The sequence below is a fragment of the Argiope bruennichi genome, chromosome 5 (assembly GCF_947563725.1).
Source record: "Argiope bruennichi chromosome 5, qqArgBrue1.1, whole genome shotgun sequence".
NCBI lineage: Eukaryota > Metazoa > Arthropoda > Arachnida > Araneae > Araneidae > Argiope > Argiope bruennichi.
Window position 1 is genome coordinate 20,860,881 of NC_079155.1, and position 16,679 is coordinate 20,877,559.

A 16,679-nucleotide genomic window follows, 5' to 3' on the forward strand; every position below is an offset into this window, starting at 1 on the left:
TATAAAAGATTACAGGTCAAAACCGAAGTTGATTTTGTATAATAAAAACAACAAATGTATAATAAAAATCATTATGTATAGTAAAAATAAACAAAATGTATAAAAAAATCTGTATATAAAACACTAACATATGTGACATAGAAGTGGAGCTTATTACTGATTGTCGAATGGCAAACAGTTAAATATAAACAAAACATCATACAAAGACTGCTTTATTCATTTACCATCTTTGTGATTCAAACACTTCGCTTAGTTTAGCTAATTAATAGAGTTGCAAAATATTATTAGAAGTGATCTGAAAGAAATCAAGAAATAAGTTTCAAATAAAAAGTTCAATCAAGCCTAAAAATAGGCTTAACCGTTGCCACAGAAGTAATCATGGTAGATTAATGTACGATTTCTCTCCAAACAAAATCGTGCCAATCGTCCAAAAACTCTCTAAAAGTCTGAAATTCTGGTTGTGTACTAAAAAAACCCCGAGAAGATAACCCCTAGTAACAGAAATTCTAATAAACAGTTTCTAAAGTTGCAATAAAAAATTGTCACGATTATAATTGGCGAGAAACCGCTCAAAATTTTTTCAATTTTGGCGCCCATATATTAATCTTAAGTTTAACAGTAATGGCTATGACCTGCCTTCATAAAATGATGCTCATATCTTCCAAAACAATTATCTTGTAAAAAATGCTTTTGTTTTATCTTAGAGATTAAAAAAATTATACTTTTAATGACATAAATTTCATTTTTATACAATTTTTCATTTATCTTTATTAATATTATAATTCAATTTGATACACTATCGGAAACAATGTTTTTACAAGATTGAAACTCGCCATCAAAGCATTCTAACACGTACTTTAGCCAATCACAGAATCCGTAGTAGGATTTTCATTTACGCTTTTATTTCATAATATATGAGCTCTGTAAATTGCAGTAAACTGTTTTAAGTGAATTCATATTTTTAGGTGAAATGTTTTTTTTAAAAGAAATACATCCCATATTAATAATTTAATAACCTAATTAGTTAATAATCTGGGCGAACAAACTGGTCACCAAAGGCGGCCAGTTATTGAATTTTTACCTTGCCAAATGTTACTTATAATTACCATTCAAGAATAAAGACTTTGTTTTAATAACCGCTGATACGGTCAAACGAACGGGATAATGCGCTACTGTGACAATAATGTAGTAATTTCCTCAGTAAGTAATAGCTAAACTTTTCATTTTCAAGGTTTTGTTCCTTTTATAAAACATATTTTAATTATTAACCGCGAATAAAAATAAACGCTGGATTTTTTTTGCGAAGTTCTTTTTATTTAAATTAAAATATTTTCGTTATACTAGAATATAAATTCTAAATAAATTTTATAGGGATAGAAATATTGCTTTTTATTTCTTCAAAATGGGTATACTTCTACATTTTTGTTTAGTTATTCACGATTCAGCGAAGAAAGTTAAATATTGCTTTTTATTTCCTCAAAATTTGAATACTTCTACATTTTTGTTTAATTACTCATGATTCAGCGAAAAAAATTAAAATTATTGAATAGTATAATAATATTTTTAAATATATATTCTGAGTGTGGATGTCTTTAGTCTCATTAAAATATATCCACCGCATGATTGCATGCCATCTTATTGGACACTGATCGCAATGCCAAAAACGAAAATCTCGATTATAGATTTTATCTTAAAAACTAAGACAAACAGCGAAAAAAAATTAAATTAAAAGAGAAAGGGCAGGTTATTGTCGTTTTAACATATAATGATGCCCCAATAACTCAGTTTAAATTAGCTCTAACCTGAAGGTTAAAAAAAAAAGACTTCTGTTGTATTAACCAGCAGGAGAAGCAGCATCGAGTCCTGTAAGGAGTAGCCAGTCGTGTAGTAGTGTTCGGCAGCTGGATACAGCTAAAGCGAGGAGACAGTCGAGAATTTCAGCCGTTTTGGAGAGACCGTACAGCGAAGCTCCGAGGAAACTTTCTCGCATACTCTATATTAAATTTGTTATACCAGAGAACTGCTTGCATAGCATTGGCGTACAATAGTTACAAAATATTAACTTTTGGCATGAATTTAGCATTGTACTTTAGATATGTTCCTCTCAACTGACTGAAACAAACATTTGATACAAAATGGCACTTGTAGTCGCAAAATCCTGTACCAAATTTGATATATTTAAGCTATTGTGTTTTTGAGTTATCGCGTTTACAGATTTCTGAAAGTACAGACCGACAGACAATCAACCCGTTATTGAATTTGATTCAAAATTTGACTTATGTCTACAGAATAGATATTAAATCTACCTACAGAATCTCATATATCTAGCTCTCTTCGTTTTCTAATTATAGTGTTAGCTTATATTTCGAAGAGCCGGACAGACGAATTTCATCTGAACATATTTTATTCAAAATTTGAAGAAAATATATAAATTTGGTTTAAAGGCCGTATACCAAATTTCATCCGTCTGGCTCACAGCGGTTTTGAGCTATCTTTGTCTCAGACAAACAGAGGACTTTTTTCCAAAAATGTGTTTTGCGAACTCAGGGATGTCTAAAACATGAAGATTCGTCAAGATTTCGAGTTCAAATTTTTTAACAATTGCTATACTTTCTCTATACTACGTGTACCAGAAAGTAAAAATATCTGGAACGCTGCTTAAAAGGCGATTACATTTCTCTACTCTTTCCCCAATCGCCTGGGAGTTGAGAATGTTTTGCTGCCAGTATGACTTTTTTTATAGCAGTAACTAGAAGGCAACTTCAATCTTACGCTCTATGTCCTACTGGAATACCACATCGCGACTCGAGAACTGTGAGACCGAAAAAGAGAAATTTATTATACATTTATTTACGCTAGAATAATTTAAGCGAGAAGGTTAGTTCAAGTTAGGTTTTCGAATATCTGAAATGATAACTCCAACTTAAGTACACGGGTTTATATTGTGGTCTAGTCTTCGCATTATAATATTTATAGGGAGGTATTATATGTAAATTGCATGAACCAGAATTCATTGAAAGAACTTGCAGGTCAAATCTTGAAGCTTAAGTTATCAAATTTGGCACGTAATTATTTCTCGGACAATAAATGCTCACTAATTTTGTTTCAAAATTTCAATTAATTAAAATTTTAAGTTAAGATTAATATTGAACATTTTTTCCTTAAAAAATTGATACATATTATTATTCTAAAATCATTTTTACACCACTTTAAAATTTAAAAATAAATTAGCCTTTCAGTAATATTTCCTTATACTTTTTTTTCTCTAAATATAGAATATTTTAAAAAAATATTTGTAAAGATGTATTTCAGCAATACTGCTCATTTTTGCATTTATAGGGCTACAAACAAGAATTGTAACAATATTAAGTACATTATTTTTTACGTTCTCATTTCCGTTTCTATATAATTAACAGGAATTTTTAAAAAACAATACAAAGAGATACGAAGCCTGAAACTGTATTTCGGATTTATATAAGAATCCTTATTCGGTTTTTTTTCCTCGGTAAAAAAGTACATATATGCTTAATTATATAAAAATGTGTACAATATTTTTTTCAAAAAAAAAAAAAAAAATGCCAAGATGGGCGATTTTTTAAAAAAATTTGGAATTAAGAAAAATACAAAGAGATACGAAGCCTGAAACGGAATTTCTGACTCTTATATAAGTCTCCATTCGGTTTTTCCTCCGTAAAAGAGTACATATATGCTTAATTATATCAAAATGTGTAAAATATTTTTTTCAAAAAAATTTGCCAAGATAGGCGAAGTTTTTAAAATTTAAAATGACAATGCATATATATATATACTTTATGTGTATGTTTCTCATCCTATTTAAAGCATTTATTTAAATTTTTTTAATATAAAAAGGAAACATTTTCAGTGTAAGATATAATAAAGAAAAAAGCAAAATATAATTGGAATTAAAAATAAAACAACATATCTGGAACAAATCCAAGAGGAGAAATAATAAAATTGTTGCTGTACCGTAAGTCTGCGTTTTATAACTAACTCATTATTATTGTTGCATTCTTTTCGTAATCTGTTTTTAACAATCGTTTGCATTTGTGAATTACTACTCAAGAATAAAAAAAATGTATGAATGTTGCCAGTAGAATTTCCTTAATAAATATTTAATATATTGAAGGATAACTGTAACAAACTGGACGATAAAAAACAAGTCCCGCCATCATTTCATTCATTTATCTCCAAGATGAATTGATTTTTAATAATAATTGCTAATCCATTTTGCTTTTGCATTTTAACTGAACAATAGTTGCGCCAATAATAAATAAAATTAAGCGAATGAATTATCGAAAGGTGCATTTTGATTTTTAAGCAATATTTTAAAATATTTAATTCATTGATAAAACTTATCTGAAATTTTTATAGACCTAAAAAAACGTGTACAATTGAATAATTTTTTTTACTATCTGTTTGTTGTTATTGTTAGAATAGAATTCAAAGCAGATACAAATTTGTGTAGGTAAACAAATGAAAGAACTACAATGTATTTACTTTAATGTTGCATTGTCTTTCCAGCGGAAGTTTGGGACAAAAACATAAACACAACTTTATTATCAATCCTATTTTCCCGAATATCTTTTCCAATCGATTTCTTCTGACCTTTTAATAATCTATTAAAAGTATTGCATGATAGCTGATGTTTTTGGTAACTTTTAGTTTGACTCTCATAAGAATTGAGAAACTATTTTTGACAGTGAAATTTTGAAAAGACATTTCATTTGAGATCTCATTGCGTCTGATAAATATATTTTTTGAGAAGGGGGGGGGATAATGTCCATCTGTCTCTTTACTGTTTGTTTCTAACCAGGAAGATTCAACATTGGATCGAGTTAAAAGAAATGAAATTCGACATGAAGTATTTATTCCAAAATTGAGATCTAGATCAAATTTGGGATAAAACCTATAAAAGAGAACTCGAATATTAAAAAAAGGGAACTAAATTTATGAAATTCGGTATCTCATCTATAATGAAGCACTGTGGCTATATATCAAATAAATGATCAAAGCAATGCCACAATGCTTCGGAAAAAAGAGTTCGAATTTTCTTTATTTTTTTGGATTAATTTTAAATACATCATAAATCGATTATATATAATTACAACTATGGAGTGATATTTATTTGCTTAACAAATAATACTTAAAAATTAGTATGTTATTTGGTATAGCAAATTTATTATATGTGTTTAGCGCACAAATTCTAAATATTTGTTTTACGCTTTATGGATTTTGTATATTCAAAGAGAGAGAGAGAGAGAAGAAAGAGACATTTAACATGCACATAATGAGAATTCAATGGAAAGGGAGCAAAGATTCATTCTACATATATATTGTTACTAAATTATTACCTTCGTTTGGGGTTCTTTCAAGATTTGATGGGCAATGAAATGAAATAAACAGTCCTTTAGTAGAAAACAAACACGACGTTTATTAAACACAGACACAGACGACGAATATATACAGCCGAGACGAAGACAGGTAACAGATAGCAGCACACTACAACAAACAGTAGCTTACAAGTCGTAAACGGTAGTAATAACAGCCACAGCACACAAAGCGGCCAGACAGAAATCAGTAGGAGAGGGGATCCTCGGAGCATCGCTCTACGGTCAATCCAAACGGCTTAAATTCTCCACTGTCTCCACGCTTTAGCTTTATCCAGCTGCCGACGCACTACTATACGATTGGCTCGTATAGTAGTGTGTCGGCAGTACTCGATGTTGCTTTCACAATAAACATCAGGACGCGGCACACAGCTCAGTTCAGCAATAGGGGTTGTTGAACAATATTCTTGGGCTCCACAGAACGTTGGCACTTCGCCGGACTATCCCGCCGTTGCTTCGTCATCCTCTCGATGACTCGTTACTTGACTCTGACTACGGACAAGATTCCAGTTGATGGTTGACTCCGATTCCGATTCTGGGTACGATTCCTTGTAGCTTGAGACTGCTGGTCTTTTATAGTTCCTGGAGGCGGGCCGAGAAATTTCTGAACCAATCAGGAGCAACTCAGTTCCTATCGGATGGATCGTTAAAATTCTCGAAGTTTCCAGCAATATCTATTTTGTCGCCAAATGGTCGCCAAGCTCTGCGATCACTGACGCGGCACCCGATCAGCATCCAACCGGACTCACCGTAAAACGGTCTTTCTTAAGATGAAACTATTCGTGATGGGAAGCAACATAACAGGTTTTTAACAATATGTTACGGTAAATATAATAAATTGGTGATTATGTATAATTACTCATGAATATACATAATCACCAATAAATTTAAAGGTGATATGAATAATCATCGAATTAATCACGTTTATCGTAATATATATAATGAGAATTGAAATCAGTTATCATTTCAGAATATTATATACTAAACTAAAATATATTAGATAAATCGAACTACTTATGAATCTATAGTCCAAAGATTTTCTGGATCAATCCGATAAATAAAAAATCGAAGGGATGAGAGAGAGACAAAATTGGTACAAAGGTTCAAAAGCAGCCACGTTGTTCTAGTCTCTTGATATTGTATAAATATACAATTTACACTGGAAGAGTGATATATTATATCTATCCACCACAAGAATTGAAATAGCCTCAGTTTTGCTTAAAACGGGACGTTAATAAGAATTGATTTGATTTTTTGCAACTCTGCAGTAGAGGAAATGTACACACATATAAATATATTCTCTTTCTTATTATATATATATATATATATATATATATATATATATATATATATATATATATATATATATATATATATATATATATATATATATATATATATATATATATATATATATATATATAACCAATCTTAAGTAAGAAAAAGTTTGAAAACGAAACTAAAATGAAAACGAAACAAAACAGTTTCGAAATCGCAACTAAAATTTATAACCTATTTAAACTAAAACCAAAAAAAGAACTTCATAGTATTTAGAGAGCGCAATTGCAGCTACTTCTAAAACACAGATGAATTGATGCAAAAGTATTAGAATCAAGTTAATAGGAAAAACAAAAAATCAAATAAAAATTAAACCAAAAAAAAATTATAAAAAATATAAAAAAAGAATCTGGCCTGAAGACTTTTTCAAGGGTCACCCTCAGGCAGGGATTCAAAGAAAGAGATTTTTTCTGTGAGGAAATACAGACATTGTCTAATAATGATTCCTCGTGACCCGAAAATCCCCTGAAATTATGCTCAAGAGATATACCATTTTAACAGAAAGGAAATACAAGACAACAAATTAGAAGAAAATAACCACAACGAAGTTTTTCGAAGTTTTTTTTTTTGGTTTAATTTTTATTTGATTTTTTGTTTTTCCTATTAACTTGATTCTAATACTTTTGTATATATATATATATATATATAAGAAATTAATCAAAAATATAAACATTATGAAATTTCAATTAAAAAAATAATTTCTGAATCAAATGGAAAAAAAAATAAGAAACGATGCAATTGTATTTAGAGAGCGCTAATACTGCTACTACTAAAACACAGATGAACTTAACCAATTAGTAAAAATATCAAGTTAATATAAAAAAACAGAATAAAAAAATAGAGATGATAAATCCGATCTGAAGATTTTCTCAAGGGTCATCCTCAGGCAGGGATTGAAACAAGGGATTTTTTCTGTGAGGCATCTGATTGTCATTTAAAAATATTATTCAGGAGGTCAATATTTCTGGAGTCAGATCCCTTACAGAAAAAATCCCTTGTTTGTTTGAATTCCTGCCTGAGGGTGACCTTTGAGAATGTCTTCAGGCTGGATTCATCATTTCTTTTTTGATTCTTTTTGCTTATATTAACTTAATTATATATATATATATATATATATATATATATATATATATATATATATATATATATATATATATATATATATATATATATATATATATATATATATATATATATATATATATATATATATATATATATATATATATATATATCTGTGTGTGTGTGTATGTTAAACTCAATGGGATTAATAATACCACTCGAAATCAGTATTAAAAGTTACTTATTCATATAATAAATTAATTAATCACATTTTACTTTCTCGTATACGTAATATAGAGAAAATATTTTATTGATATATAACGTATTGATAATAACGTAATCGTCAAAAAATTCGAACTCGAAATTTTGACGAATCCCCACATTTTAGACCTCTTTGAGTTTGAAAAAACACCTTTGGAAAATGTCCGTTTGTCTATCTGTCTGTGACAAAAGTAACTCATTAATGCTCTGAGTTAGACAGATGAAATTTAGTGTACAGACTTTACAACAAATTTGCAGATTCAAATTTGTCTGTCATGCAAAACAAAGAAAGCTAGATGAATAAAATTCGGTGTACAGATCCAAATCCAACAAGAGATTGACTGTATGTCGGTCTGCATTTTCAGAAAAATGTAAACGGGACAGCTCATAAATGTAATGACTTAAATATATAACATTTATTATGGAATTTTGTGACTACAAGTGCAGTTTTATGTCAAATTTTTGTTTCTCTCTGTGAGAAAAACGTGTCTAAAGTACAAATTCAATTTTTGGATGCTGTAATTTTCATAATTTGCGGGCGATCATTCCCATAAAGATTATTTGAACATTGTTTCAAAATTTAAAACGTTTTCTTTTAAAGATACCAATTTCATAATTTAATAAAAATGTTCCTAAATTTTTGATATTAAAAAAATTAGACTTCTTTTAAACAGGAAACTAAAACATTGCCTTGAAATTCAAACCATTTTTTTTTCTTTCTTCAAAAATTGAATGTACTGCTTTTCGTCCATTGTTCAAAAGAAAGGAAGAGGGTTTTCTGTTTAATAAATGTTTAGCTCACATGACGAATAACGAAGTGAGATTACAGATCCAGGAAAGTTGGAAAATAAATAAAAAATAGACAGTTCCGTTTTTAATGTAATGTAACTTTATTTAGTCGGCTTGTGTACATAGTGAACGTAAGAGGTGTAAGGCTATTAAATCTGTCACAAATAGACATTTGTTTATTTGTTGGATAAAATGTTTTTATTATGGGAATCACGAGTATCAGTTTTAATTTTAATTGGAAATGAACAGAAATAATACTTCTATTTAATCAATTGGTTACCAAGGACTTCCAAATAATAATAATAATTGATTCATTCCATCGACAGCCATATATACATAAGTAATATTTCACATTTATGTATTTTGAATGTAATTCCGTCCACTAAACAGTTAGCAATTAGATTAGACCGTAATATATTTTGAAGCTGAGATAAAATTTTAAAATAATGAAAAGTCCCGGAAGGGCAATTATATTTTTCTGAAAAAAAATCTTTAATATAAATACGTAGATGTTTTTTCTGTTTTTCTCAAGAATTTCTCTCAAATCAGTATCGGCATGAAACTTGCTCATGCTGTTTAACCATTTCAAGGTCAACAGTATTATTTTTAAAATCTAAAATTAAATAATTTTCCAGAAATCTAATTAGATAACACAGAGTAAGCCAAAAACTCAGTTTTCACCAATAACTTCTGACACAGTTATCGCATAAAAATTATTTATAGAACGATCTTAAAAACGCCAAGCATTTATCCATTAATTAATCAAACTGTCTTACATTTTTGCTCAATTTTAATGAATTTAATCACAGTTTGTTATAACGCTTTCTATTGTTGAATTAAATTTAAAGAACTATCTCGTCAAGTACCTCTCACGCTTTCACCATTGTTAAAATTATGATAAAATATTGATTGCTTTGGACTTAAACTGAAAGATAAAAATTTTACTTCCATTTTAATATGAGTTCACTGCAATTCAATGATATTAATTTAATTTCCCCCCTCTTTCTAATCATCCGTTTTATTTTCATTAGTTTGTAACTGAGCGCAATAACTGTAAATGATCATTCAAGGTTAATGAATTTCATTTCTACTGAAAGTAGAGGATTGAAGAGAAAAAGAAGCAGCACGATATGGTAATTCCTGATTAGGCACAGAGACACAAAAAAGAGGAGAATGGTATTTAGAGTTGCCAATCGGAAACATGATATGAAAAAAAACTTGTATTATCACTATAGGAATGACAGGAAGAGAAAAATGGAAGCTGAAGAATGTATTAAATAATTTAAAGTGCAGAAACAGAAAGAAAAAATGTGGTTAACTGTGTAACCTATTTAAGATGAAAAGCGGAAAGACGAAGAAAATCAACGGAAGGTACTACAAAGAAAAACGAGGTAAGTTTAAAAAGCTATAAGGACTTAGATTTGAAAATATTTTTTATCTTATGCAAAACTGGATGTATCAGTTTGTAAATTATATCAACTTATATGTATCAATGGCTTACAAGCTAGTCAGTTTATAAGCTACTTATAAAATTTACAAAGCTTATACTAGAAAAATAATAATTTCTTATATCATTTCAGACTTTAAAAAGCCAATCACTGATTAGTTTATTGTTTCCACTCTGATTTCAATTTTTAATTGTTAAATATGTACCTAGAAGAAGTGTTTTCGAATCTCGCAAAAGAAATTTATTATGTTTCTTTATCAAGAGGGTGATTTTGTTTACTCTATCAAATTTACGATAACTGCAACCCGCAGAAATTAATAACTTTTTAATAAAAATAAAGGAAAAAGAGCTTTTACGTATAAAACACGAAAAAGGCTATTTATATAATTTAATTAAATTCAGGACATTTTCTTATTATGGGATGAATATTTAGCAAAAAACAGATTCTGGCTATAATAATCTTTTATCAGCTCTCACTGAATATAATATTAAAAGAAATTAAAATAGTTTTAACCCTTCATATCCTTAATATTGGTAAATTCGCAGTATTTTTCAATGGAATATTTTAATTATTTTCTTTTTGATTTTAGACATTAGTCAAATTATAGAATGATTATACATGAATCATAATTTTTTTTTATCAGAACACAATTATTCCTTATAATTTAGCATAAAATTAGAAAAAGAATCTGTACATTTTGCAGTATTGTCAAAAATATTAAAATAAAAAGTTAGAAATAATCTTTTAGCAGAAATTTCGCAATAGTAAAAGCAATATTTTGCAAATATTTGGCATAAATCTGTGTATTTGCAAGGGATTTATCACAACACAATCTAAGTAAAGTAAAAGCAATAGTAAAAGTAACATTTTACAAATATTAGGCACAAATCTGTACATTTGCAAGCAATTTTTCTCTACACTCTCTATAGTATAAATTAATTTCTCTATTAATTTGAAAACAGAAAGAGTTAGTTTGGCCACCAACCTATAAAATATCAAACAAATCTTTTGAATTAGCTTACAGTCTATAGATAGTGTTTAAAAAGTTATTCTTATCAGTCTTTTAAATACTATTCATAAAATTATCTAATCAAATCACTGATTTTAAAATTTAGACTTAATCATATATTAAAGCATTTCATAAAACCATTTTTAAAATGTCGACCTATAAGATTTCTACTTTTGTTTTCTACTTTTTCTTTTTCTACGAAAACTAAAATATTAGCTTTTTTTATTTACAATCCCATAATTCCCCTTACTTGCATAGAAGTCATAGACAGCACAAATGTTTTAATAATAAATTGTCAGTATCAGCTGCTTAAATATTATTTATTAGATAAAAATAACCTTTTCTTATCAAATAAATAAGAATTCTAAACTTTCAATAATCATACAGTACTGTCTATTAATAAAATTATTCGGATGAAATTATTTGGTAGTTGATCTATTATTTAAACTGTCAAATCAATATAAAATAGGAGATCAATTTTTTTGATAGTGGGATGTTTAAAAATCAAATGTACTTTCAATTATTGTTTTTATATGTTATCTAATACTTATTTTATTGAGATAGATAAGAATTAATTTCACAACAATTTTATAGACATAATTTAATGATGGATTTTAAAGGTAGTCTATCATTTCTGAAATAAAGGTAAGGCATCCATCATTCAATACAATAGACACTTTCCAATCATTTTATAAATACTAGTTTGGTTTGAATATTAATTTTATTTAATTTTACTTGTGAGATTTCATATAAATTTTAGAGTGACTTTTTTTATTGTAGTGGTCAAACAGCGGCTTCTAAGCAATTGAAAGTTATAATTTTCCGGTGGTATTTCCAACAGCATATCTCGAACAACTAAATAAATCATACAAAGCTCAGGACATAAACATCATCCCGATTGTTTATGTTTCGAATTTCGGTTACGCATGTTGTTTATATCATATTAAAAATTAAAAAAAAAACTGGCGAGTTGTATTAATCATTAAGATATATTTAAAATGTACAAGAATAAAATTTATAAAAAAATGTATTAACATTTCATATTTTAAAACGCAAAACATAGAAAGTAATGGAATTTGATAAGGCTAACCAGACTAAGACTATTCCCAAGACTTCTATATTTCAATTTTTATTATAGGAATACAACTAAAAATGACAGAATAAAGAAACGAATATTTTAAAATGTTAAAATAATTCGTTATTGAAATGCCATTTTGATAATAGAAAAAAAACCCTGCCTATATTGACATATATCTAGCATATAATAAAATTAATATAATAATAAATTATATTAATATGATAATTTTTAATGTTTTAGAGGCATTGTAGAATACATTAATTATTTTTCTACCTAACTGAACCTGTCTTTCTTTTGATTTGATCACTTTTGACAATTTGCAGATTATATCTGCTAATTTAATTCATAAAACAATAGTAAATGTTGAGAATGGTACTGAAAATGTTATTTATGTTTCAGATATTTATTAAATAAAAAATATCATGAAATTTGATGTAATAAAGATTGAAAGTTAATTAACTGCCCTTAAGATCTTTATCAACTACGAAAAGAAATCAATGTCGATATAACTAAAAATAGTTATTTTGTGCTTTATATTGAAAATATAAATTGTGGTTCAGATTTTTCCACATACAAAAACAATTTATACAGGGGAACACAATATGTTAACATTCTTTCTCTCTCTTGTTATGATTTCTTTAAGAAAGCTAAGAAATACTAGCTTTAATTTGACTATTTATCTTTCACCTTTTTAAGTATAAAAACATTTTAATCAGTTATAAATCTAAAGAAATCTATGATTCAGAGAATATTTTATATGCTTCTCAAATACATATTACTTTTTGTTATAAAGGTAAAGAAAGAAATATAAGATAAGGTAATACCGTAATTTATCTTTTTAATTATAGTCCTTTTCTACATTTACAATTTAAAGACACTATACCGAATATATTATTTTTCAAATTTCAGTAAAACATTTTGAGTTTACAATATAAAGAGTAAGGAAATTCGTGAATAAAATTTCAATTCTTTTTTATATTAAAATGCATACAAACTCTGCAATTATAAAAATACTCTACTAAACAACTAAATATCAATATAAAAACACTTGAGATTTCACATTAGCATTTTAATCTAACCATTTAAAAGAAAAAAAAAAAAAAAAAGGAAATTTACTGTAGTGGTATTTTGATTCAGTGTTTCCTCTTTTCCCATTGCATTATATTTTGAGTATATTAGTCAATTAGTGTTTTCGAATTTATTAGTAATATATATATATGTATATAAAGATAAAAAGTTGAAAGTTATTTCGATGTGACGAATTCCCGTACGTCTACACATTAACAATAATGCAAAATTAATTAAAAATATCATCATTTTATGTCTGAGTTTCTATACGAAAGCCGTTTTACGAATTTAAAAACACTATAACGAACATATTATCTTGCACGTTCCACTTAAATATTTTGAGTTTGCAATATAAAGATCAAAGAAATTTGTGCAATAGAATTCCAATTCTTTTTCATATTAAAATACATTAAAACTCTGAAGTTCTAAATACACCTTTCTAAATAACTAAATTTAATATAAATACATTTCAGATTCAACATAAAAATTTTAATTTAACTATTTAAAAGAAGGAAGAAATTCCATGCTGTGGCATTTTAATTCAGTGCTTTTTCTTTTACAATTACATTATATTTTGAGTATATTATTCAAGTAATGTCTTTTATTTTATTGGAAATATATTTGTATATACAAAAATAAACCGTTGAAAGTTATTTTGATTTAGCGGATTCCCTTACGCCTATCCATTAACAATGAAGCAACATTACTTTTCAAAAAGTATCATTTTTTTTCTATATAAAAGCTATTTTACTTATTTAAAGACGATATAACGAAGGTAATATCGCTTGAAATTTCACTTAAATATTTTGATTTTGCAATATAAAGAACAAGGAAATATATAGAATAAAATTTCAATACTAATTTATACTAAAATACATTTGAAATCTACAATTCTAAAAACACTCTTCTAAATAACTAAATGCTAAAATAAATACACTTCAGATTTCACATTGACATTTTAAATCTTACCATTTAAAAGAAGAAGGAAATTCGATCCAACGGCGTTTTAAACCAGTGCTTCTTCTTTTCCCACTACATTATATTCAGAGTGTATTACTCAAGTAATGTCTTCTAATTTATTGGAAATATTAATAGATATAAAGATAGACAGTTGAAATCTATTTTGATTTAGCGAACTTTTTATTCTGTACGCCTATCCCTTAAAAATAAAATAACACTACTTTAAAAATGTTATCATTTTATGTCTGTATTTCTATATAAAAGCTATTTTACTACTATAAAGACACTATAACGAACATATAATCTTTCAAGTTTCTTGAAAATATTTTGAGCTGTATAATATAACAGAAAAGGAATAAATTTCAATCTGTTTTATGCTAAAATACATCCGAAATCAGAAATTCTAAAAATACTCTTCTAAATAATTAAATTTTAATATAAATAAGAATCAAATATCACATTAATACTTTAATATAACCATTTAAAAGAAGAAAGAATTTTAATGCCGTGGCATTTTAAATCAGAGCTTCCTATTTATCCATACATTATATTTTGAGAATATTATTTCAGTAATATCTTCTAATTTATTGGAAATATTTATTGGAAATATATAAAAAAAATCATCTGAAAGTTATTTTAATTTTGAGAATTCTCGTACGTTTAACCATTAACACTGTAGTTAGATTATTTAAAAAAATTATCATCTTATGTCGGTGTTTCTATTTAAAAGCTATTTTATTTAGTGGAATAATATTTGAAATTTTTAAAAAAAATATTATTAAAAAATATTAATTAAATATATCTTACTTTTATCGTTCGATATTAATAGAAATTGCCTTCATTATTTTAGTATCCTGTGTAGCGAAATCCTTTTAGTATCTTGTCTGAATCAGGTTGAATTAAGAAATATTATTAGTTTATTTTTACCAAAACATATAATCTATACATATTCATTGTAGAGAATCATTACAGCATCAAACAACAAACGACATTACATTTAAAAACTTCTTTCATCTTAGTATTTTGAAACAATTTATTATAGAGAAATCATTTTTTTTCATCTTAATAAACTGTGGTTTAAGAATTATTATCTTTTTTCGTTTTATCACTCGATATAAACTGCCTTCGTTATAACGGGATAATTTAAGTATCAATTCTAAATCAGATCACATTTAAAATATATATATTATTTTCTTAATTATAATCTTTATTATAGAACGGTCATTGTAATTTAGTTTATGTAACTAAATCTTTTTCATTCAGTCGTGTATAAATTCGGATAAAAAATCACTCAACTGTCTCTAAACCGGCCATTCCAAATTACGCATTAGATCCTGAATCCCAACTCTTTTTCCTGCGTTCCGAACATCAACAAATCCATTGTTTGACAACACCACTGCATTCCAGAACATGCCACAAAACACTTGAACCGGATCAAACCGATCACTTTGAAACAAACGATTTAAATCCCAGGTAAAGTAGGAGTTCGAGGACGATAATAATAATAGGGGGTTGTTTCTCACCGTATCCTTGGGGCTAGAGACAGGTGGTGTTTTGAGGGTGTCGTTTCATCCGTTCCTCATCCGCCGTCCATTGTTCGTCCGTCTTCTTTTTCCGGTTTTTCCTGCTCATCCCTGTTCACGAGGCCCGCTGCCCTCCCATCGTCAGAGCTGGATGGAAGAGAGTGTGAGAAGAAGAAGAAGAAGATGCGGAGGATACGCGCGGAAGGGATTCTCAGAGGCAAGAGCCACGGACGCTGGCTGCAACGGCTTCTGATGACGTCAGCGGCCGCAGTTACCGGTGTCCGAGAGGGCGCTGCGGGCACTCCATGACGCATTCCGGATGTGGGGTGCGAGGAAGAATTTTGTTTTGGTGGTCCCACCTTGAACCCCTCCTGCCCTTTGTTTTCGTTTTGGGACATAACATAGTAGATTTCGAACGATTAGTCTGTAGGGCCTTTTAGTTAAAGTATGATCTGGGGAAAGAATACATAGGAAATGGGTTGGGAGATATTTTAATACGATTGTTGGATTTTTTTTCGGAAAATAGGCATATACTCGATTTGATTATCATAATACAATTCCGCATTTGCGCACAAGTATTGTTTATGTCAAGGTGCGCCATTCAGCAGAATTTAAACTTCATGTTGCTTTATTCAGTCAGATGATTTGAGTTAAATACTTTATAAATTGGTTGTAATTTATTTTCACATCAGGATTATTACAATAAAAAAAATAATTGTCTTTTAAATTCGAAAA

General features: G+C 28.0%; 1 protein-coding gene across 1 annotated transcript in view; it reads right to left on the reverse strand.

The window, feature by feature from the left end:
• LOC129969685 (uncharacterized) overlaps positions 1-16,144 on the reverse strand; it is a 151,765-nt gene extending 135,621 nt beyond the window's left edge. The window contains exon 1 of the mRNA XM_056084354.1: positions 15,945-16,144. The gene's annotated coding sequence lies outside the window, so the exon portion shown is untranslated. The remainder of the gene's footprint in view (positions 1-15,944) is intronic.
• Between the last annotated feature and the right edge of the window lie 535 nt (positions 16,145-16,679).